The sequence below is a fragment of the Lolium perenne genome, chromosome 4, assembly GCF_019359855.2.
Source record: "Lolium perenne isolate Kyuss_39 chromosome 4, Kyuss_2.0, whole genome shotgun sequence".
NCBI lineage: Eukaryota > Viridiplantae > Streptophyta > Magnoliopsida > Poales > Poaceae > Lolium > Lolium perenne.
This window is the reverse complement of record NC_067247.2, coordinates 20,271,926-20,297,426: the sequence shown is the minus strand read 5'-3', so window position 1 is coordinate 20,297,426 and position 25,501 is coordinate 20,271,926. Positions and strand designations below refer to the sequence as shown.

The following is a 25,501-nucleotide window of genomic DNA, read 5'->3' as shown; positions in this document are numbered from 1 at the left end:
GTCTTGGAAGTTGTTACTACTGTAGCAACCTCTCCTTATCTTTATTTTATTGCATTGTTGTGCCAAGTAAAATCTTTGATAGTAGGGTTGATACTAGATTTGGATTACTGCGCAGAAACAGATTTCTGTCTGTCACGAATCTGGGCCTAATTCTCTGTAGGTAACTCCGAAAAATCTGCCAATTTACGTGCGTGATCCTCAGATATGTATGCAACTTTCATTCAATTTGGGCATTTTCATCTGAGCAAGTCTGGTGCCATTTTAAAATTCGTCTTTACGGACTGTTCTGTTTTGACAGATTCTGCCTTTTATTTCGCATTGCTTCTTTCGCTGTGTTGGGTGGATTTCTTTGTTCCATTACCTTCCAGTAGCTTTGGGCAATGTCCAGAAGTGTTAAGAATTATTGTGTCACCTCTGAACATGTGAGTTTTTGATTATGCACTAACCCTCTAATGAGTTTGCTTTGAGTTTGGTGTGGAGGAAGTTTTCAAGGGTCAAGAGAGGAGGATGATATACTATGATCAAGAAGACTGAAAGCTCTAAGCTTGGGGATGCCCCGGTGGTTCATCCCTGCATATTTCAAGAAGACTCAAGCATCTAAGCTTGGGGATGCCCAAGGCATCCCCTTCTTCATCGACAAATTTATCAGGTTCCTCCCTTGAAACTATATTTTTATTCGGTCACATCTTATGTACTTTACTTGGAGCGTCTGTGTGCTTTTGTTTGTGTTTTTGTTTGAATAAATGCTTGTGTGGGAGAGAGACACGCTCCGCTGGTTCATATGAACACATGTGTTCTTAGCTTTTAATGTTCATGGCGAAGGTTGAAACTGCTTCGTTAATTGTTATATGGTTGGAAACGGAAAATGCTACATGTAGTAATTGGTAAAATGTCTTGGATAATGTGATACTTGGCAATTGTTGTGCTCATGTTTAAGCTCTTGCATCATATACTTTGCACCCATTAATGAAGAAATACATAGAGCTTGCTAAAATTTGGTTTGCATATTTGGTCTCTCTAAAGTCTAGATAATTTCTAGTATTGAGTTTTGAACAACAAGGAAGACGGTGTAGAGTCTTATAATGTTTACAATATGTCTTTTATGTGAGTTTTGCTGCACCGGTTCATCCTTGTGTTTGTTTCAAATAAACCTTGCTAGCCTAAACCTTGTATCGAGAGGGAATACTTCTCATGCATCCAAAATCCTTGAGCCAACCACTATGCCATTTGTGTCCACCATACCTACCTACTACATGGTATTTCTCCGCCATTCCAAAGTAAATTTCTTGAGTGCTACCTTTAAAATTTCCATCATTCGCCTTTACAATATATAGCTCATGGGACAAAATAGCCTTAAAAACTATTGTGGTATTGAATATGTACTTATGCACTTTATCTCTTATTAAGTTGCTTGTTGTGCGATAACCATGTTCCTGGGGACGCCATCAACTACTCTTTGTTGAATATCATGTGAGTTGCTATGCATGTCCGTCTTGTCTGAAGTAAGGGAGATCTACCACTTAATGGTTACAACATGCATATTGTTAGAGAAGAACATTGGGCCGCTAACTAAAGCCATGAATCATGGTGGAAGTTTCAGTCTTGGACATATATCCTCAATCTCATATGAGAACACTAATTGTTGCTACATGCTTATGCATTAAAGAGGAGTCTATTATCTGTTGTCCATGTTGTCCCGGTATGGATGTCTAAGTTGAGAATAATCAAAAGCGAGAAATCCAAAATGCGAGCTTTCTCCTTAGACCTTTGTACAGGCGGCATGGAGGTACCCCTTTGTGACACTTGGTTAAAACATGTGTATTGCGATGATCCCGGTAGTCCAAGCTAATTAGGACAAGGTGTGGGCACTATTAGTATACTATGCATGAGGCTTGCAACTTGTAAGATATAATTTACATAATACATGTGCTTTATTACTACCATTGACAAAATTGTTTCATGTTTTCAAAATAAAAGCTCTAGCACAAATATAGCAATCGATGCTTTCCTCTTTGAAGGACCTTTCTTTTACTTTTATGTTGAGTCAGTGTTGATCGCCAAAACCCACCGGCGGGCAGCGGCGAGCCAACACGGTAGAGCCGGGAAGAGCCTAGAGCTGCGGCTGGCTGAGACCCCTCCGAGCGACGGCCCGCAATGCTCTTCTGGTCACACGCGGCGATGCGAAGTGCAAGGGCGTGCCACCTGACCTATACCTGGTCAGGAAGGTGATGGGGATGCCTCGCTTAGTTCCTGCATGGCATACACGTAAACATTAAATAAGAGCCTCGATCGGCTCTCAGGTTATCCTGTGAATCGGCTCAAAGAGCCGATTCACCCATGATCCGTGCGGGGTGCACGAATACTTGGTGATCCTGCTTGATCAAGATATAGCTAATGAGATCTACGACGATTTAGGGTTTTCACTGCATAATCGGATCATCCTACTCCAGGTTGGGCCTCGCGGCCACGCACGGTGCTCGTAAGCCGATCCTAAACAAGGCCACACAACCAACATGACGTCGATCATCGGAACATCCTGTTTAGGACTTGCGAACGCCACCCTACGTGCCACTGGATCCTCCCCCCCTTTGTAAGGCCTAACTAATGCAGATATTAAACTAATCCTTGCATAACAAGGAGCAATCGTAACGGATCAGATCTACTAGATGATGAACAAGTAGGTGCCGCCCCACGCCCGAGATAGGCGTGAGGGCGGCTAGACATGCGAGGGTTGCACTACGTAATCATGTTTATACGAAGAGCTATGCTAACCCTAACACATCTATGATAACTACGTTGCGCGCCATCAAAGACGCTTCAGTACGCGCAACGCATGAACAACGTGGGGCTTGTGCTGCCTAGATCGCAAGATGCGATCTAGGCAGCATGTCGCTTACCTGATTGAAACCCTCGAGTTGAAGGAGTTGGCGATGCGCCGAGATTGGTTTGTTTTGGGGTGAACGTTGTGTTGTTGTTTATTCCATAAACCCTAGATACATATTTATAGTCCAGCGGACTTTCTAACTCGGACGTGCACCTAACCGTGCACGAGTAAAACTCTAACTTTTAATCTAAAGATACGATCTACTAAATTACAGATACAATGGGCAATTCAGCCCAACTTCGTGCATAAGGCCAATTCTTGTTTTTCCTTCCATGTATACCTTCAAGTCTTTCTCAATCGTGGCCCAACTCTGACTCGGTCAACTTCTGGTGATAACACATGCCCCCCTGGTTTTGGAATTGGTAATTCCAAAATCACTCTGTTTTCCTTCGTCGGGTCATGTCGTGGCAGAACCGTCGCAGTATCCTTCATCATGATGCCCTGCCTCCTCAACTTCTCCGCGTGATCTGGCAGTTTTTCTTTTTAGGCACCACTTCCTCGGAAACTGCTGTGGCATTGAATTTCCACTATATCTCCTTTTATTTAACCGCTACGAACAGTTCTCCTCTGTATCTCCATCGCACTAGCACTCCAAAAGCCCTCCTGCCACCATGTCTTCTTCCTCCTCTGCTCCATCGGGTCCTTCCAGCCAGTCCTCCGCATCCCGTGAGCCGACGCCGGAGTACAATCCGGCAGAGGTCCATGCAGCGAACATCCGCCGCGCCATTGCGGCCGGGGAGGAGCCAGACCACAACTTCTCCATCTGGTCCGAGGACGACCAGTCCTCGACGGACGGGGAGAACGACCTCCGCTTCCTCGCCGTTGGGGCAACGGAGGAGGAGAGCGACGACGACAGCTTCTCCTGCGACTTCACCTCTTCCGGGGAGGAGGAGGAGCAGGAAGAGGAGGAGGAGGACGACGACGAGAGCTCCTCCGACGAGCCGCCGGCCAAGCGGTTCTGCCCTTGGCCGGGCAATCTTAGCGACTTCGACAGCGACGAGGACGACGCTGACGAAGAGGATGAAGACAACGAGGGCCCGGTCGGCGGCCATTGGAGCGACGACGAGCCCGCCGGGAGCAGCGCCGACAGCGGCGACGACGGCGACGACGAGGGCAGTGATGGCCCTTAGATAGGATCTCTAGAATAGGGCCAGTAGTAGTAGATGGGGCAATGTATCCCCTAGCCTTTCCTTTTGAGAGCAATCAGCTCTACATGTAAGAAATCTCGCCTAGTAATGAAGAACTTTTCCCCAAATTGATTTTGCCGATTTCTTCTTAGTTCAATTTAGCCGATTCCCTCTTCTACTGACCTTGCCAATTCGCCCCCTTTGCCAATGCGTAATAAACCGATAACAACGCATCGGTCCTTCGAAATTCGTCCCTTCCTTCTTCAACTGATGATTTTTTCTAATTCTGGCGGATAATGCAGAATCTTCAGGAAAACCTTGGAATTCTTCCAACCAAAACCAATGGTCCTTTTTAATACTCATCATCTGTTAAGGAGGCTGCAATGAAAAATCAGCCGATGGCATCCCCATCGGCTCTTTAAACAGAGTATCCACTAGGCCTGTTGCCCCCCGAGTCTTACTCGGGGCGAGAATGTCAGAGAGAATGCGCCACAGCCGATCCTCTTTCTTCCTCCAACAGCCGATAATCTAAAGTCGATGGCTGCGCATCGGCTGCCTCTCAATTCTAAAGTCGATGCCCTTGCATCGGCTGTAAAAAAATTTTTTTTTTTTACTGGCCGATTTTCTCCTATCAGCCCCCAGTATTCATTGCACACATGTACCCCTGCATCTTGTTCTTCTCCTATCAGCCCCCAGTATTCATTGCACACATGTACCCCTGCATCTTGTTCATGTACCCCTGCATCTGTTCCCGTATTTAGGTGCCCCCCGAGCCGAATCTGTTAAAGAATGGCAGATATCGGCTCTGTAATTCGCACGTCGGCTCTTGATGGGGTCAAAGGTGAACACAAGCAGAACATGTGGTGAGGATAATTTTGGCCGATTGCTGGGATCGGCCTCCATAATGATTGGAGCGCTGACTGAAGGTTCCGTAATGTCCCTTCATAGACCTTTGGGGCCGATCCCAAGGATCAGCCTCGCCAAGTTGCACGTCGCTTTGCTTCGACTACATGGTCAGGCCAGTGGATAAAACCAGCTTAACCCTTCCCTTTGTCACATCAATACGCTCGCAATCGTCCAAGTTGATGCCTGAGAGGGGTTCTTGGCCCGCTGCTTCCCATGCGTTCATGCCAGCCGTTGAAACTTCGGCTGAGTCGTCAGCTTGGACGACTTCTACCTCATCCCCATCCCACTGTATTATGCATTGGTGCATCGTGGAGGGAATACAGCAGTTGGCGTGGATCCAATCTCTTCCCAGCAGCACAGCATAACTGCTCGTGCTATCGACGATGAAGAACGTTGTAGGGATGGTTTTCCTTCCTACGGTCAGATCCACGTTCAGAACTCCTTGTGCCTCAGACGCTTGGCCGTTGAAATCGCTCAATGTTACGTTGGTCTTGATTAGATCCGAGCTAGAGCGTCCCAGCCGACGTAGCATAGAGTACGGCATGATGTTAACTGCTGCTCCGGTGTCCACCAGCATCTTATTCACAGGCCTCCCATCGATATATCCTCGTAAGTATAGGGCCTTCAGATGCCTGTAGCTCTTATCTCGTGGCTTCTCAAAGATAACCGGTCGTGGGCCGCAGTCAAGTTGTGCCACAGATATCTCATCTAACCCTGGGGCACTGAACTCTGAAGGGAGGATGAACACCATGTTTGTGCCAGCCGATGTTTCATCATCGGCTTTCTTTTGCTTGGGACGCCACTCCATTCTTCGTGGACGATCCTCTTCATCCAGGGCTCGCTGCACCTTTGCAGCCAGATCAGGCCGTGCCTTCCTTAGCGTATGCAAGTATAACCTTTCGGCTTCCTCCAGGCCGCGCAACCGCTGAACCCTGCGCTTTTGTGAACGGCTGAGTCCGTCAGGGCACCACCTTGGACGGTGGCACCTGTCTTCTTCTTCTTCTAGTCCTTCGTCCTCGGAATCCTCAAGATCTGCCCAACGAAGTGACTCAGCACGTTTGCTTGGTGGTGGGAGAGGTCCTAAGCGCTCAAACACAGACACGTTGGCTGCCTCCTTCTTCTCCTTGTTGCATTCTGGGCAATTGCCGATTGTGGGCAATCGGCTCATTCCTGAATCCCAGCAGTGTCTGAAGAAAGGGCAGTCCCAGTGTCTGGCGTTGTCATCTCGCTCCCTTGACGTGTCCGTGGCGCAGCGCTCGTGCTCCTCCTCATCGCGATCCTGCCGACGATGTCTTCTGGCTCCTCTAGCCAGACGATCTCCTTCATCATCATAGTTGGACCGTCGGCGTTGGTCATATTGACTCACATATTTGTTGAGGAGGTGATCAGAGAGAGGTCGTTGATATCTTATGTTCTTCACTTCTCCCTCTGTGACGTAGCGCTTGCCATCATGATGGAGCCGATCGCGTGGAGCGGCCTCCTCTGTATCCTTGCTATGAGAGCAGCTGCCCTCATCTCCATCTTTGCCAGGGTGGTTCCCAGGTCCTACCATGTTGATGCTGAACGTGGGACCTGGCTGGCAGCCTTCGGGGTAGATGACTTCTACCATGTTAACGGCGGGGAAGGGCTGGGTGTCTACCTTCATGGCGTACGGGTTGAAAATTAAACGCCCCTTCTCTATCGCCGCTTGGATGTGCTGACGCCACACCCTGCAGTCGTTGGTGGCATGGGAAAGCGAGTTGTGGAATTTGCAGTACGGCTTTCCGTTTAGCTCTTGCGCCGTAGGGAACTTGAGACCTTCAGGAATCGTCAACTGTTTCTCCTTGAGCAGGAGGTCGAAGATTTGTTCAGTCTTGGTCACGTCAAAATCAAATCCCCTGGGCGGCCCTGGTGGCTTTACCCATTTGCAGGACACGGGGGTTCCTCCCCGAGTCCACTCAGCCACTGCTACTTCTTGGTCTCCCGCAGGTATTTCACCTTCCTCTGTATCGACCATGACTACTGCACGCTTGAACTTGTCTTGGTACAGGTCTGGGTGGCGCTGTTCATATGCTGATAGTTTCTGAACCATGTGCGCCAGCGAGGGATAATCTGCTTGGGAGGCCATGTCCTTGAGCTGTGTTGCAAGGCCAGCTACTGCCAACTCGACTGCTTCCTTTTCAGTTATACGAACCGAATAACATCGGTTCCTAAGATTCCTGAAGCGCTGGATGTATTCTGTCACCGTTTCTCCGCGCTTCTGACGTAGTTGTGCTAGATCGGCAATGCTAGACTCGGAAGCTTCTGAATGGTATTGCGTATGGAACTGTTCTTCCAATTGCTTCCAAGACTGGATGGAGTTTGCTGGTAAAGAGGTATACCATCCAAAAGCCGATCCTGTGAGGGACTGTGAAAAGAGCCTCACGCGTAGCTGATCCGACACTGAAGCCGGTCCTAGTTGAGCCAAATATCGGCCGACGTGCTCGATGGAGCTGGAGCCATCTGATCCACTGAATTTGGAGAAGTCAGGGAGCCGATATTTAGGTGGCAGCGGGATCATCTCGTACTCGTCGGGGTACGGCTTGGAATAGCCGATTGCCCTCCTTTTCGGCACCATGCCGAACTGGTCTCTCAGTATGGCACTGATCTGATCCGCTGTGCTGGCTGCAGGAGTTGCACTCTGAAGATTCGCCGGGGTGGCGTACTTAGCCAGCCATGTTTGCTTTTCCAGCTCTGAGCCAACTGCAGGAGCTGGGCTCGGGAGTTTCGTCGGGGTGGCGTACTTAGTTAGCCACGTTTGCTTCTCAAGCTCTGTTGCTGACGTTCCTCCTGTTTGCGCCGAAGTCCCTGACGTTGTGGCCTGGTTTGAGAGTGGCCAGTTGCCACAATCTGGCACATAAGTGCACGCGTATCCTTGGGGGATCTCCTTAGGCGCCTCAGCCAAGAACTGGTAGTCACTAGGGTCACCACCGATCTTGTAGACGACGAATGCCGGTGTAGCCGGCACTTCGGCTGGTGCTGCCAACGCATATGGCAGCGGTGGACGGGACTGGAGTGGCAACTCTCCTTGATGCGTCCCGAGAGCTGGTCCTGACGGCGAGTATTGGTGGCTCATGATCTCCTGGATCACGCGCAGAGCGAGACGCTCCAACACGTTGACCAAGTTTTCAGAGTGGCGGTGTAGCGAGTGAGCCACCAAGTAGTTGATCTCCTGCCGTAGGCCCCTGGTGCGTTCCTCCGACGGGGCAGAGAGATCTATCCCATCGAGTGCACCTTGCGGTGAGAATCCCTTCCATCTGATGCCATGGGTACGGGTTCTCTGAAAAGAGCCGATGAGGTCGGCTTCGAGGGTGGCCTTGATCTCGTCATGTTTCTTCTTGAGCTCAGCAGGCAGCTCCTCGTAGGTGACTGGCGTGCCGTCCGTCGCCATCTCAGATGTAGATGGCGATGTGGTTGATGTAGATGATTGTCCCACCGGGCGTGCCAGAATGTGTTGATCGCCAAAACCCACCGGCGGGCAGCGGCGAGCCAACACGGTAGAGCCGGGAAGAGCCTAGAGCTGCGGCTGGCTGAGACCCCTCCGAGCGACGGCCCGCAATGCTCTTCTGGTCACACGCGGCGATGCGAAGTGCAAGGGCGTGCCACCTGACCTATACCTGGTCAGGAAGGTGATGGGGATGCCTCGCTTAGTTCCTGCATGGCATACACGTAAACATTAAATAAGAGCCTCGATCGGCTCTCAGGTTATCCTGTGAATCGGCTCAAAGAGCCGATTCACCCATGATCCGTGCGGGGTGCACGAATACTTGGTGATCCTGCTTGATCAAGATATAGCTAATGAGATCTACGACGATTTAGGGTTTTCACCGCATAATCGGATCATCCTACTCCAGGTTGGGCCTCGCGGCCACGCACGGTGCTCGTAAGCCGATCCTAAACAAGGCCACACAACCAACATGACGTCGATCATCGGAACATCCTGTTTAGGACTTGCGAACGCCACCCTACGTGCCACTGGATCCTCCCCCCCTTTGTAAGGCCTAACTAATGCAGATATTAAACTAATCCTTGCATAACAAGGAGCAATCGTAACGGATCAGATCTACTAGATGATGAACAAGCAGGGTGCCGCCCCCACGCCTGAGATAGGCGTGAGGGCGGCTAGACATGCGAGGGTTGCACTACGTAATCATGTTTATACGAAGAGCTATGCTAACCCTAACACATCTATGATAACTACGTTGCGCGCCATCAAAGACGCTTCAGTACGCGCAACGCATGAACAACGTGGGGCTTGTGCTGCCTAGATCGCAAGATGCGATCTAGGCAGCATGTCGCTTACCTGATTGAAACCCTCGAGTTGAAGGAGTTGGCGATGCGCCGAGATTGGTTTGTTTTGGGGTGAACGTTGTGTTGTTGTTTATTCCATAAACCCTAGATACATATTTATAGTCCAGCGGACTTTCTAACTCGGACGTGCACCTAACCGTGCACGAGTAAAACTCTAACTTTTAATCTAAAGATACGATCTACTAAATTACAGATACAATGGGCAATTCAGCCCAACTTCGTGCATAAGGCCAATTCTTGTTTTTCCTTCCATGTATACCTTCAAGTCTTTCTCAATCGTGGCCCACCTCTGACTCGGTCAACTTCTGGTGATAACAGTCAGTTCACCTATCTCTCTCCACCTCAAGAAGCAAACACTTGTGTGAACTGTGCATGGATTCCTACATACTTGCATATTGCACTTGTTATATTACTCTATGTTGACAATTATCCATGAGATATACATGTTATAAGTTGAAAGCAACCGCTGAAACTTAATCTTCCTTTGTGTTGCTTCAATACCTTTACTTTAATTTATTGCTTTATGAGTTAACTCTTATGCAAGACTTATTGATGCTTGTCTTGAAGTACTATTCATGAAAAGTCTTTGCTTTATGATTCATTTGTTTACTCATGTCATTACCATTGTTTTGATCGCTGCATTCATTACATATGCTTACAATAGTATGATCAAGGTTATGATGGCATGTCACTCCAGAAATTATCTTTGTTATCATTTACCTGCTCGGGATGAGCAGGAACTAAGCTTGGGGATGCTTGATACGTCTCAAACGTATCTATAATTTCTTATGTTCCATGCTTGTTTTATGACAATACCTACATGTTTTGTTCACACTTTATGTCATTATTATGCGTTTTCCGGAACTAACCTATTGACGAGATGCCGAAGGGCCAGTTGCTGTTTTCTGCTGTTTTTGGTTCCAGAAATTCTAGTAAGGAAATATTCTCGGAATCGGACGAAATCAATGCCCAGCATCCTATTTTTCCACGAAGCTTCCAGAACACCCGAGAGCCACCAGAGGGGAGCCCTGGTGGGCCCAGATGATAGGGCGGCGCGGCCAGGGCCTGGGCCGCGCCCCCCTGTTGTGTCACCGCCTCGTTGACCTTCCGACTCCGCCTCTTCGCCTATATAAAGGTCCCTGACCTAAAACCTCGAGATGGAAAAGCCACGGTACGAGAAACCTTCCAGAGCCGCCGCCATCGCAAAGCCAAGATCTGGGGGACAGGAGTCTCTGTTCCGGCACACCGCCGGGACGGGGAAGTGCCCCCGGAAGGCTTCTCCATCAACACCACCGCCATCTTCATCAACGCTGCTGTCTCCCATGAGGAGGGAGTAGTTCATCCTCGAGGCTAAGGGCTGTACCGGTAGCTATGTGGTTCATCTCTCTCCTATGTACTTCAATACAATAATCTCATGAGCTGCCTTACATGATTGAGATTCATATGATGATGCTTGTAATCTAGATGTCATTATGCTAGTCAAGTGGGTTTTACTTATGTGATCTCCGGAGACTCCTTGTCCCACGTGTGTAAAGGTGACAGTGTGTGCACCGTGTGGGTCTCTTAGGCTATATTTCATAGAATACTTATTCACTGAGTTATGATTTGAGTTGGATGTCTCTATGAAATTGTGGTGTGTTAGTACCTCCTGTGAATGCTCAAAGTGACAGCGTGGGGTGTTCATTAGTACTTGGGAATGCATCTTTAAGGTTTGCCTACATGATGAATTAGTGTTAGTTATCTTGCCAGAGAGTAATTCAGAGTAGCATAGTGAAGTGCTTATTTATATCTCTTTATGATTGCAATGTGTTTTGTATCACAATTTATCTGTGTGCTACTCTAGTGATGTTATTAAAGTAGTTTATTCCTCCTGCACGGTGTAATGGTGACAGTGTGTGCATCGTGTAGTACTTGGCGTAGGCTATGATTGTGATCTCTTGTAGATTATGAAGTTAACTATTGCTATGATAGTATTGATGTGATCTATTCCTCCTTTCGTAGTGTGAAGGTGACAGTGTGCATGCTATGTTAGTACTTGGTTTGGTTATGTTGATATGTCATGCACTCTAAGGTTATTTAAATATGAACATTGAATATTGTGGAGCTTGTTAACTCCGGCATTGAGGGTTCGTGTAATCCTACACAGTTAGTGGTGTTCATCATCCAACAAGAGGGTGTAGAATCTAGCATCTATCTATTTATTCTGTTATGTGATCAATGTTGAGAGTGTCCACTAGTGAAAGTATGATCCCTAGGCCTTGTTCCTAAATACTGCTATCGCTGCTTGTTTACTGTTTTACTGCATTTATACTGCCTGCAATATTACTACCATCAACTGCATGCCAGCAAGCACTTTTCTGGCGCCATTGCTACTGCTCATACTTATTCATACCACCTGTATTTCACTATCTCTTCGCCGAACTAGTGCACCTATTAGGTGTGTTGGGGACACAAGAGACTTCTTGTTTGGTGGTTGCAGGGTTGCATGAGAGGGATATCTTTGACCTCTTCCTCCCTGAGTTCGATAAACCTTGGGTGATCCACTTAAGGAAAACTTGTTGCTGTTCTACAAACCTCTGCTCTTGGAGGCCCAACACTGTCTACAAGAATAGAAGCACCCGTAGACATCACCACCCCAAGAAATATCCAAGAGGTACAAGCGTCAAAGCCAAGGCATCCCCTTCTTCACCAACAAAGTATCAGATCATCTTTCTATACACTATATTTTATTGCTTCATATGCTATGTGTTGTTCTTGGAGCGTCTTTATTTTTGTTTTTAGTTTAGTTTAGTTTTGTTTTATTTGCTGTAGCATATGGTTGGATCCTAGCATTCTTGTGTGGGAGAGAGACACACTCTATTTTCATTGCATAGAACACTCTATTTTTCACTTTTACTGTTCTGTGAGTGTTCTAGTTTTCTAGTACTTCGTTTAGCTCTGGTTTCTCCACTTTTATTTTTGTTCAGAGCTTTTTAGTTTGCTTTATTCATGAACGATTAGTTCTCTGGTCCATATTTATTTTTATCTATGAGAGTTGTTTCAAATAAATTGATTGGTGTTGGAGACGAGTAATTTTTTTTATGCTAATAGTGATACAAAAGGAAGCTTGTCTAGACTGTGGCATAGACTTAGGCATGTCATGTTGGATGTTATTTTTATGATATGCTTAGTATTTATTGTTGTATCATGATTTTTACTTCAATAGTCTCACTGGACTTGTTGTAGTACTAGTTGAATGCTCGTGCGTTGCTACGGCTGTCAAAATTTTCTCCATCTACCTATATGCAAAATATATTTTTGGAGCAACATGTCTTTTCTTGTAGAAAAGGGAAAACCACACACTATGCATAGAAGGCATGGTTCTGAATGGAACATTCCAAAATCATCGCAAAGTAAGATCATAAAAGCAAAAATCTGAATTAGCTGGGATAGGCGGCGCATAGACTGTGAAAGCTCGTTCCGCTGCCAAATGTCCTCTTTGACAATTGTTGCCACCTCGATGAACGTGAGCATACGACTAATGAGAAACCAACAATTCCTTTCTTCCCAAGCGTTCCGGAGAACATAGAGAAGGCGGCCGCTGGTTGCCCCTGCTCCTTCCTCGGATTCCCCTCAATGAGTTTGTCCCATCACTCTCTGATGCTTGGTAAGCTATGCCTGTGCACTTGATGAGACTCCAAACTACCGTGGTGAAGGGGCAGTCTTTACATAAGTGCATCGTCGTTTCCTGGCCGTTTAGGCACATTTGGAAAATAGGGTAATGGGGGCCAACCTCTTATAGCCACATATTAGGTGTCAACAGCTTACCGTGGAGGTCCAACCAAGCGAACATCTTGCATTTCGGCTTGGTAGATGCATTTCATATTTTCTGAGAAAGGAAACAAGGGTGGCAAGCTAGGAATTACGCCGGGTACCCCGACTTGCGGTGTAGATTCCATCGTTGGTCAAAAACCAAGAGAAGTCGGGGATCTCAGGAGCAAGCTGCGTTGTATGAATGATGTCCTAGACCTCAATGTAGTGCGACAACTGGACCGAATTGTTGAGACGTGCAATCAAACAAATCCAGTTATCATCTTCGATCTCCTTTGCGATGCAGCAGTTCTTCCTAGTTGCAATCTTGAAAATATCATGGCCCCAAAGCCAAAGGGGGCTTCCCAGATGTCATGCCAGAAGGAAGTTGTTTCTCCATTGCTGAGAAAGAACTTGGTGGAAACCTGAAGAGGGCCATGTCTGAGTCATTGCAGGGGAGCTCCAAGCCAACCCAAGGCCAACATGATCCATGCCAAGCATGCCGAGTCGTCCTAGGTTAGTGCAACGGCTAACAATCGAGAATTGCCCAGCTCCTCCTTCAAGATGATGCTAGTATCTTTGTATGTGAACATAATGAATGCAAAGACACCTTTTTAGTCAATAATTTAATGACACCACCATCCAATTTCATATGTTTTTATTTCACATTGCTCTCTCCCACTCTCTTGTTATCTACGCCTTCTAAGTACAACATAATGAAAGGTCGATTGAGGAAATATAGATAAATAGAAAAATGGTCACGGATTTAGGGCCATATAGCTCTGAACACCTGTCACAGATTTACGGTATATATAGGCTAAAATATATCTAGATTCATTGAACATGTGAGAAATATTTAGGGCCAGAGGGAGTAGTAGGTTTTAAACAAACACTATGTGTTTTTGGATTCTTATTTTTATCTCCTTCCCATTTTCCATGTATACGTGCCTCTAGTTACTCATGGGAGATAACTGGCGCATATTTTCAAACCTAATTTTGTAGTTCTGACACATATGCTTGAGATGAGAATATATAACTGGCATACATAAACTGTTGTGATCAAATTTATATAAGATGGAAAGGTAGACACCTTACGAAATAACATATCAAGGGCAGTCCACATAAGCGCCGGAACACAAGCTCGAACATCTCAGTGTGATGTTGTGACTTGAGCACAAACAAGAAATTATCTTACAATCAAATAGTTGTCAGGGATTTGTCTTTCCAAATCGCAATATATATTAGAGAACCACGAGTTACACTCAATGTAATAAGGCAACAACTTAAGATTTTAAAAATAGTAACCGGATTACACGTATCAAAGATCAACATCAATGGGTGATACGTCCCAAACGTATCTATAATTTCTTATGTTCCATGCTACTTTTATGATGATACTCACATGTTTTATACACATTATATGTCATTATTATGCATTTTCCGGCACTAACCTATTGACGAGATGCCGAAGAGCCAGTTGCTGTTTTCTGCTGTTTTTGGTTTCAGAAATCCTAGTAAGGAAATATTCTCGGAATTGGACGAAATCAACGCCCAGGGTCCTATTTTTCCACGAAGCTTCCAGAAGTCCGAAGAGGAAACGAAGTGGGGCCACGAGGTGGACACACAATAGGGCGGCGCGGCCCAAGCCCTGGCCGCGCCGGCCTATTGTGTGGGGCCCTCGTGACGCCCCCTGACCTACCCTTTCGCCTACATATAGTCTTCGTCGCGAAACCACCAGTACGGAGAGCCACGATACGGAAAACCATCCAGAGACGCAGCCGCCGCCAATCCCATCTCGGGGGATTCAGGAGATCGTCTCCGGCACCCTGCCGGAGAGGGGAATCATCTCCCGGAGGTCTCTTCATCGCCATGATCGCCTCCGGATTGATGTGTGAGTAGTCCACCCCTGGACTATGGGTCCATAGCAGTAGCTAGATGGTTGTCTTCTCCTCATTGTGCTATCATGTTTGATCTTGTGAGCTGCCTATCATGATCAAGATCATCTATTTGTAATGCTACATGTTGTGTTTGTTGGGATCCGATGAATATTGAATACTATGTCAAGTTGATTATCAATATATCATATATGTTATTTATGTTCTTGCATGCTCTCCGTTGATAGTAGAGGCTCTGGCCAAGTTGATACTTGTGACTCCAAGAGGGAGTATTTATGCTCGATAGTGGGTTCATGCCTCCATTAAATCTGGGACAGTGACAGAAAATTCTAAGGTTGTGGATGTGCTGTTGCCACTAGGGATAAAACATCGATGATTTGTCTAAGAATATTTGTGTTGATTACATTACGCACCATACTTATTGCAATTGTCTGTTGCTTGCAACTTAATACCGGAAGGGGTTCGGATGATAACCTGAAAGTGGACTTTTTAGGCATAGATGCATGCTGGATAGCGGTCTATGTACTTTGTCGTAATGCTCTGATTAAATCTCATAGTACTCATCATGATATATGTATGTGCATTGTTATGCCTTCTTTATTTGTCAATTGCCCAACTGCAATTTGTTCACCCAACATCTGTTTATCTTATGGGAGAGACACCACTAGTGAACTGTGGACCCCGGTCCTATTCTTGACATCTGAAATACAATCTACTGCAATTGTTCTTTACTGTTTTTCGCAAACAAACATCATCTTCCACACTATACATCTAATCCTTTGTTACAGCAAGCCGGTGAGATTGACAACCTCACTGTTACGTTGGGGCAAAGTACTGTGATTGTGTTGTGCAGATTCCACGTTGGCGCCGGAATCCCTGGTGTTGCGCCGCACTACACTCCGCCACCAACAACCTTCAACGTGCTTCTTGGCTCCTACTGGTTCGATAAACCTTGGTTTCTTTTTGAGGGAAAACTTGCTACTGTACGCATCACACCTTCCTCTTGGGGTTCCCAACGAACGTGTGTTAACTGCACGCATCAATGGGCTATGTTAATACGACAAGCCAATCAATAACTAGTCATTTTAGAAATGAAAAGGAAACCACCATATTAATAAATAAGAATACAAATGCAATGTTAATCAATTACATGAAAACCTTCTATCAGGCAAACACAAATACACATGCTCTACGTAGAAAGAACAACACATCATGTCTTCTCTCATCAGAAGACTTCATGGCTTCTCTCTAATTAATCATTTGATGATTCAGCTATTATATCAAAAACTCATTCGTTTCATTTTAAGTTGAACAACTAAACCATCGCTCCTTACATGTTGTTGAGAACCACCATTTGAGCCTTCTGTAATATCGTCAAATCCTTTGCTCTTTTTTGTGACTGCATTTCTATTTTTAGTCGCTAATTTTCACCATGCGGCAGCCCCATATACATCGTGAGCTCACTCGATTAGAACTCAATGCAAGCACAACTTCCCTTTTTGCTCGAAAGAATTCGCCTACGTACGGCTGGAAACAAATGTAATTTAACTTACAAAACACTGGGGATAAGAAGTACTAACAATGATTCTTTGATCTATCAGAAAACATGCCTACTACTCTTCTTAGCATACGTATGGTGATGTATTTTGCAGATGATGCAAGGATATAAACCTTGGAGAATTTGTAGCATATGCTATTACATACTACTATGTATTACCTATTATATATAAGGTCATTTTTCATGATAAACAATAGATAATAATTAGTTTTACCCCTGACTAAGATCACTAAAAAATCTAAATACAATACTTCAAAGACAAGAGCGGATGTAGCCTTTATCATGATTGCATATGTAGTGGAAAATAGAGTGGTACATGATAACTGAAAAAGCAAGAGAAATGTCAGGTCTAGATGATGTCAAGCAGATTGTTTATCATTTTTATTTCAACAGTAGTACCATAAGTTGCATCACCTTGTTTTCTCCAATAACATGATCTCTCTTTCTAACTGCCAAAAAAACAGAAAGCATACATATAATGTTATAAGTTGATCATAAGGTGAGAACATATAAAACAATATAGATATAACAATAAAGTAAGCATACAGAAAGAAGCAAAGATGCAGCACGCCAGCCCATGGTAGCCAATCGGCTCTTATTTTTTTTTCGGATAATGTCTGAATGGTCACGTCCGTGCTCAAACAGAAATCTTACCTACAAAATCTCTCAGTGGTTGATTAACAGAAAAATAAGCGAAATCACGTAGATGTTTATGTAGAAAGTACAATAAAATGTAGGTGTTCAGTGACATGATATGCGAAGTTTATATGCAAATTTGGAAGAGCTAGGTGGTGGTTGTCAATTGTTACGACAATATGTTCATACGTCTATGCAAAGTTACTGAAGATAGTCAACCAACCAGCAACAACAAGCTCGTACACCATGCCTTATTATCTTGAGCAACATTTTGGGAAAAATAAAGTACAAGTATCTGCTCTGTATCTGCGGAGCCACGAAAGTTGTAGACGACTACACATCTGCCACAATCTTCTTTGTACGATGCCTGGCGTTCACAGGAAGATTAGAATCTCAGAATACAAACCAACAAGCAAGAAGTTATAGAGGCTTGCACCCACGACGAACAAATTGGATTAACATGGAACCAAATGGGAATTATTTATTTGTACCTTCATCTCCTAGACGTGCCTGGAGATCTTCTTGATCACCTTCTTATACTCCATCTCGGCCTCCTTTGCGAGCTCCAGGCGACTCTACGTATGCATCTGAAGTTATGAACAACACACACACAATATTAAGCGATCCATTACATCGCATCATATGATGCACTCAGGGGAAGAGATTGACATGACGACGACCTGGAACTCATCGACGATCACCTTGGTGTGCTTGCAAGTGTGGGAGTGGAGGCCTCGAGGTCACGGACGTGGTCACCATGGAGCGCGTGGAGGCGGCGCTTGAGCAAGACGGGGATTAACTAGGCGAGGCTCGACAGGTCGTCGATGATTGGGCATGGTTACGGGGGTGGAAGGAATCGAGCGGACATGGGACTCGTCGGCGTCTTGTTGTCAGCCCCGTCGGACCATGCCATGCCCACGCCGCCTCCTAGCATCTGCATCGACAACAACTCCTTGCGAGGAGGTGTGACGGAGACCACATTGAAGGCCCTACGGTGGCCAGCGATGGTAACGTGCGAGGAGGCGACGACGCCACGGTGGAGGCCCAACGACGGCAGATGCGAATGGAGCAAGAGAATGAGCTTGTAACTCCTATTATTCCAGATCGAGCGAGAGAAAAAATAGCCAGAAAGAACACGGTCAAACGCTGTGAAGATTGAATGGTGAGGAAAGCAGATTCACATGTATATTACTATACTAAACCTTAACAGCTTTGATTTTTCTCAGATTTTTGAAATTTGTTTTCAGCTCACATCATTTTGACACGTCTGTTCTTTGGTAATTAATTCACGCTGTGTTTCTTCTGTGTACCATCTGGGGCTTCTCAGCAATTTGGTGGTCCACTGAAGTATGGATGGAGATTGAGTGGTGCGTTGGCTTGGTGTTTCCTGGTGTGGCTGTAGCTATGACGGTTGGGCGATGATGGGTTTTGGTTTGCGTTCTGACTCCTCTTTACTATACGGTCAAAGCGGTGCTGGGTTGTTTGGACGCGTGTCCACTTCCTTCGAATTTGTCTCCCCACTCCGAATCTTCTCATCCTCTCTCCTGATTTTTCTCCACCTCCGCCGGTCTCCCCTGCATCAACTCCTCCTTGGCCGAGTGAGTTCCCTGACTCGGTTTGCCCGTGTCGCTTATCCATTGTTGGAGCTGTGGCTGATTCCTGCTACGTGCTATACCGGCCACTCGCCCCTACGTTGCCTTGCTGATGCCCCGGCGGGGAGGACGAGCTCAACAGATGGCATGCCCCGTGCTCCGGCGAAGTTGGCTCCACGTCTCATGCCGCCCGCCTTCTCCGTCGCACAAGGAGAACAACATGAGACAATCGTCTCAATGGCCGTGCTAGCGCTTTGTTTCTCTCCAGGTGATATAGATCTTCAGACATCGAGGATGAAGACGCGGGGAGGTTTGACCGGCGCGGGCGCCCGTGAGGCTTGCTGGCGGCACCGGATGCGGCGAGGACCGAACCATATGTACGGTGGCCTGACCGCTCTCTTTTTTCTCTCTCTCTATATCCTCACCTCCTCCTCCTTGCTCTCTCATCCAGCGGCACAGGCGGCGAGGACGGAGACGGCAGCCTCGACAACGTCCCCAACAGCGACACCGATTCATCGCGGCGTGATGCAGGAGCAGGAGCCCCAGTCACCGCAATCGCTGTGTACGTACGTTTGACTCCCCTCTGCTTTCTCCCATCCGTCTCTCTCTCATCTTCTATTTATCTCTCAGCAGGCGGTGGCTCGGCGAAGATACAGACTTGCAGAGGCGGGCTAATACCGGACCTCAACATCCGCCGGCAGGTCCTCGAACCTAAGCAAGTGGCGGCCGCGTGGCCGCCGGCGCGTTTCCGACTCCACGGCAAGCGGCAACGTCGGCGGCTAAAGCGGGAAGTGCGCGTCCGTGATGGACAGATAAGCCTCCGGCTGTAGCACTCTGCATTTTTTTTTTTCTCTTTCTTCCTTTGACACCCCCGTTTCTATCATTTGCAGGACCAGTGGCGGAAGAAAACGAGCCAATCACAAAAAATCCTTCTCCCCAGCTTTTCTCACCTCCTACACAGCATCTTATCTCTTTAATTTGCCGTTCGAGTGCTCGATCTGTTTTCCATTTTTTCCTCTCCTCTTAATACCTTCCGTAATCTGATTATTGCATCGTTTCAGGCGGTTCATGAGTTTGATGTACTAGATGGAGGTACATTCAGTTCAGAATCTGCAGGTAAGAAACCATTGACTATAAGTTGGCATCAATTAAATTTTCCCATGTGGGTGATCAGATAAGCCTGCATAAATAGTGTTTTGACTGCTGCATTTTGAGTACAATGCGTACAGAAAATTCATCTATATAGGAGGATGTCACATAAATGATGAAATTTTACAGCTCCCAGTAGATAGAACTGCCATATTGTTTCACTTTCGGTCATCTAATCATTTTTGTTTGTTTAGCAAGTGTATCTTATTATTAGTTGGTTGGTTTCTTAGGGAAATTAGTTCTCAGGAGGTGCATCTTATTACTATATCTGGGTAACTTTTTACCGCCATGAGTGTCGCAGTTCTTTTAGTACCGAAGAGAAGCTACAAATAGTCATTGAACATCTACTACCTAGGATATTAGAACACCACTGAATAAACTTGAGCGCCAACAAACTTTTAAATGCAATGCGCACCTTACTCGATTTTATCTACGACTCGAGTGATAGTTGCTAGCTAGACTCCCTTGCATAGTAGGTAAATTATCCGACCTCTTCACCTTTTAATATTTTCTCTTCATTGCTGCAAGGATTCAGAACTACATTCAGCAGGGGTCGTCTTACTTTCGTTGTTGCCTAATCTCCAGTTGTAGCAAAGGTCGTGGTCTTGTTGTCTTTCAAGAAATTGCTTTGCTTGGTCCTTCTGAGACTGGGTAGCCTTTTTGTCTTTTGTTGTTTAAGAAGTCTAAGTCCAGACTTTATTCGCTCTGTTTGTATCCGGTACTCTATGTACTTCGTTTGGCCATGAACATGTCCTGACTTTCCTCTGTAATATATCACATGGAGTCTTATTCATTATTATGTGTTTTCATCTCAGATTTCATATCTAGGACAATTTTTATTTTTGATAACTGTCCTTTCCTCATCCTTCCATAATTTTGAATGCCGGTTGTCTGGCAGAAACGTGAGAATATATGGAACAGCTATGCATCTGTTCTTTTGTAAGATTCTTACAACATTTTGTAGTACCTTGGTTTGTTATGTTTTCCTTTTGATGATTTCAGACCTGAAGAATGTTGGTGTACATGTAAGTATGTATCTGGCTACTTCCATTTTGGCATTTGGATCTGGGTAGCCTGATGTTCAGCTCGCCGTCATCAATGAAGGTTGACGCAGAATGTATAAGCATCAAGGTTTCCCTACTTCAAGCCACATAATGACAATGGATGTCATTCCTTGCAAATTTGAGTTCTCAAGGTATAGTTCACCGTCAATGCTCCTGCGCTTGCTCAATTTGTTGAGGTCTGCGCGATTTTCTTAAATATAGCTTACATTTGTTTCAGCTTTCATACCCTATACAACTCAATTTTCTGTACTATCTAACATAATGTTGCTGATTTATGTAAAGTTAACATCCTCTGCTATTTCTTACTACGCAATTTATATCACTCAATTTGAGAGTACATCTGGTTCATGTCTCGAAAAATAAGAATTTAAACAAATAAGACGATAGTGCAAGCGAACAATGTTTTCTGAAATTTCCTTTCCCCGTAAAATTGTTATGTTTCCTTGGCGAAAGCTGCTATCCCATTAGTTATTCCTTTTAAAAATGTGAAGGACAGAAGGTATAAACATCAAGGTTTCCCCATTTCAAGCCACAGAATGACAGTGGATGTCATTCCTTGCAAATTTGAGTTCTCAAGGTGTAGCTCACCGTCAATGCTCGATGAAAGATATTGTGATTTACATTTCACATGGTACATTTCATAGCTTTATTTTGATTTTCCTCGACCATTTTTTATTATGTCTAGATTCATGGGAAGAACATGGCCAAGAGGGTTGGTGGATTTTATGCTTGCTATATACTCACTTGTATGATATGTTGAGATCAAGGCTTCAATTCAGATCAAGGCTTTTATGCAAATCTTCATGTCTAGATTCTCTGCCGGCTGATATCTGTAACAAGATTAGTTCTGAACTGTGTGTTTGTTGGCGCTGGTTCCCTGGAGTTCTGTTGTTGAAACCACCTTGATCTGCTAATTCTTTTTTCCTTCATTACTGCTGTATAGGCTCTTCTACTGCTCCCGCCTCCATGTTCTTTGTATCTTTAACCGTTTTTCTACCTTAATATAAGTGAAAACAGGGATGCTTTCTACTCTACCTTTTCCGTGTGAACCTTGAGTCGGGCTCCCCTCTTTTCGTGCTTATGGATTAGCTAGCAGCATTTACTTTCGAGTACCGAGTACGCCTGCGAGAAGACTTACTAAGGCTTGCGCCAAGGTCCACTACTATGTCCACTATCGATAAGGTTAGGAGTCCCGAACCTAGACTCCTTTATGTTCTATGCTACCTAGCCAAAGAATATAGAATGAATACTTGGCAATGGTTTTCTCTTAAGATATACCCTAACCCTAGCAAGAATAGGCGCGGCTGCACCAATTCTCTGTCATCTTGGTTCCACTAAGATGTATTTAACTGTATGAGTGGCGCAATGCTAATTTTTAGGTGATTGGATGATGGTGGTAACATATTTTGTTTATTGCAGGGTGCTTTAGATTTTTGGAATTCCGATATGCTGAAATAAACATGATATTTCTTGTTTGAGAAGATAATATGTACGATATTTCGGCGAGGCCCATTAACCCAAGTGCTTGCTTATTTGCTGCCCATCTACACCATGGATGCATATAAGAGCAATTGTGACGGTTTAGTGAAATACAATCCGTGGATGAGACTCCTACAACCTGAATAAAGGTATTTTGGATAATTGTTTCGACCTCTACAAGCATGTACTATGTGCCTCACATGGTATAACTATGAAGAAGTGCTTGATGAATCTGTACATGACGGCACATACGGGCTGCTTCCAGGTTTTAGTACATTCAGTTCCTCTTTTAAGATTGAGAAGTTGAGATATGAGAATCCACTAGGTTTTTCAGCTTAGATGATTGACTATGGATAATCCTTCCATAACTTCCGGTGTGTCCTGGTCTTCATCAAACCAACTAATTAACTAAGCATATATTATTTGTTTTTCACTGAAAGTAAATATTAAGAAACATATTCTGTACTGTTCATGGTATTTCCATTCATTAGTAGTTAGGTTCATGTCAGATCTCAGTCAAGTATTTCCTGCTTAATGTATTTTTTCTTACATTTGTTTGTTTTGTTAGAAGCTACAACATCATAGTAAAAAAATGAAAATCAGTATGAGGTTGGTACGTTCTTTATTATAGCAAGACCTAACCAGGTTATTTTGCATGTGCAGCTGTCAGGAGTATTTTTCTTAACATGTGTCTTACTCAATGCAGGTGGTCATCACTGATAACCAATATCGCATTGGTGCTTTGGTTCGGATTAGGAGTCTTCATGATGTTCTGCCATTGTTTGCCTAGATAGTTGGTGTGCCATGAAAGTACCTATTTTATTTTTTCCCGCTATTGTCTTCTAACTGACAGATATGTTATGTTAGTAGACGATACATCCAAGGTATGTTTCCTAAATGGAGTCAAAATTTGAAATTTATCTCCTGATCTTGAGATATGAAGCAATTATTTGTCTCAGGAAAAGAGAGGGTCTAATTCAACTGTGATGACTTTTGCAATTTGAACAGTGTATTACTATTTCTCATTGTAAGCCGAATTATTTTATTACTATCTGAAAAATGTCATCGCACAATTCAACATGAAATGTAGGAGGCTAAATTTTGTAACACATTTATAATAGCGATAATCTTGGATTTGAAGTGACTTGTGGTAACTGGTGAAATATTACTAAAGTTACTCGACAAACTCCATCACTGGCATTATCCAGAAGAGAGAAAAATGGATCCACCACACAATCACATTTCATGTCATACTGCTGTTTGTTGCATTCATACAACGGCTTATGCTCCTTTCGTTCCTGTTGTTAGTGCTGTTGCTAATCTTTGTAACTGAGGACTTACTCAAAACCATCATAATCCTGTTAAAGGATATGTTTTCTTTGCTTGCTTTAGTATCCCTTATTCTTAAATATATGTAGCTTCTTTACTGAATAAGGTAGTTTACAAGCTCTGGCGGGGGTCGCCCCACCAAGTAGGCAAGCCTCATGCTTCCAGGCATGCTCCCGCAGGAACTTTTTGCTCTTTAAAAAGCCCCCTATATTTTTTATTCCGGGATTTATATGTCCTCTTTTATGGCAAATCACATAAAGAAAACTTCGCCGCTTATTCTCTTTGATATGAGATCTGTAGGTTTATCTCTTACAGCAGGCTGTCATACAACAACTTCCCGATTCACATAAGCTTTGATTTTACTACATTTTCCTTTTCTAAATTATATGTACTGACTTTGAACACAACAAGCAATATTTATGTTAGACCTGGAGCATGCATTCATTTCACACACATATACATAGCTTCAGGACCCTACATACAACCATTACAAACCAGCAACTTTACATCCCAGCAGCACTGGCAGCTAACTAACAACAACAGTGCACTAGCATGCGTGCTTCGCAACCGAAGGACCATAAATAACCTGAGAACTGCCAGCAGCACTAGCTTCACTGCATGGCCTTGATCATTTTTTGCCATAGTACATAGCAACAGCGACATCAGCTGCAAACATATGCTGGACAAGATGCAGAGCAAAAAACTTCTTCAGCTTGCTGAGCTCCATCGTCAGCGCAAAAGTGTCTGTTTGTTTGTTGCCTGGCGATACGAGAACGTGTTCTGGCATCCTAACTCAGGTCTCGGCCCAAATGGATAAAAGATGGCTTTGTGAAAGCCACATAATCATTTTTAGACCGGTATTAGAAGGTTGAACAGCAAGAGGCTGTGTAAGCCGCGTTTTTATTTTATTTTCTGGAGTTAACACATGGGTTAAAGTATTCCATATGTATGTGTGACCTTGTATACTGAAACATTTTGGCGGAAACCTCAGTTTACAAAGAATTAAGTTTCTTTTATGTTTACAATAACTTGAACTGCAGGGAAAAAATACCCACCAATTGACCTAAGGAGTGGGTAAGTGAATTATCCATGCATAATTTCACGGATGATTGCTTTGCGCCATGTGTTTCTTTGATGGTTCAACGATCATTTTATTTTTCTATGACACATAGGTCACTAAGCTATTTTTTACGCAATTGTTCAAAGCATGATACATATTACACGAGTGCTACTTCTGGGCTGTGAAACGTTTCAAGTCAAGTATATGGTTTGTTGACCTTCCAACTTGAATCAAAAGCACCATTTCCAGCATTAGGAGTCTACATGACAACATGATATTGTGAACCTGGCATAACAATAATCAAGATTATTAAATTCGTATCCGTTCTTTATGGGGTAAGCAGTGTCAGCTTTGGATGTTGTGCAAAAAGACAGGAAAAGATATGCACCTTTGGTCGCGGGTTTTATTTGTACAAGGCTTTAATATACTTTATAGATAGATAATGCCTGCTCAGTGCTTTGCACCGGCAGGTAGATTAGGTTGCATGTCTCATGAAGTGTCTTCGCTATTCTCTCTAATTTTAAAAGGTGTTTGTATCCTCATTTTCTAGCTTATGAAGGAATTGCATAAAATTGATTAGGGTTTATGTAAGTGAGTCGGTACGCTCGCCATCCTTATTAAATAAACTAGCCCTTATAAGAAAATAGAAATATATGACTACGAAACAATTCTACAACGCCATTCATGAGCATCAAGCAACGCGC

General features: G+C 44.6%; 1 long non-coding RNA gene across 5 annotated transcripts; it reads left to right on the top strand.

Moving 5' to 3' along the window:
• The first annotated feature begins 19,426 nt into the window (after positions 1-19,426).
• Positions 19,427-23,276, top strand: LOC127324019 (uncharacterized). 5 transcript variants are annotated; one of them, XR_007866069.2, is made up of 5 exons: positions 19,427-19,832; positions 20,868-20,890; positions 20,970-21,060; positions 21,426-22,111; positions 22,349-23,276. It is a non-coding gene; the product is annotated as an uncharacterized lncRNA (long non-coding RNA). The 5 variants fall into 5 exon arrangements; XR_007866072.2 differs by having other exon boundaries at positions 20,868-20,894; XR_007866071.2 differs by having other exon boundaries at positions 19,435-19,832; positions 20,868-21,060; positions 22,349-22,673; positions 23,115-23,276.
• The last annotated feature ends 2,225 nt before the right edge of the window (positions 23,277-25,501 follow it).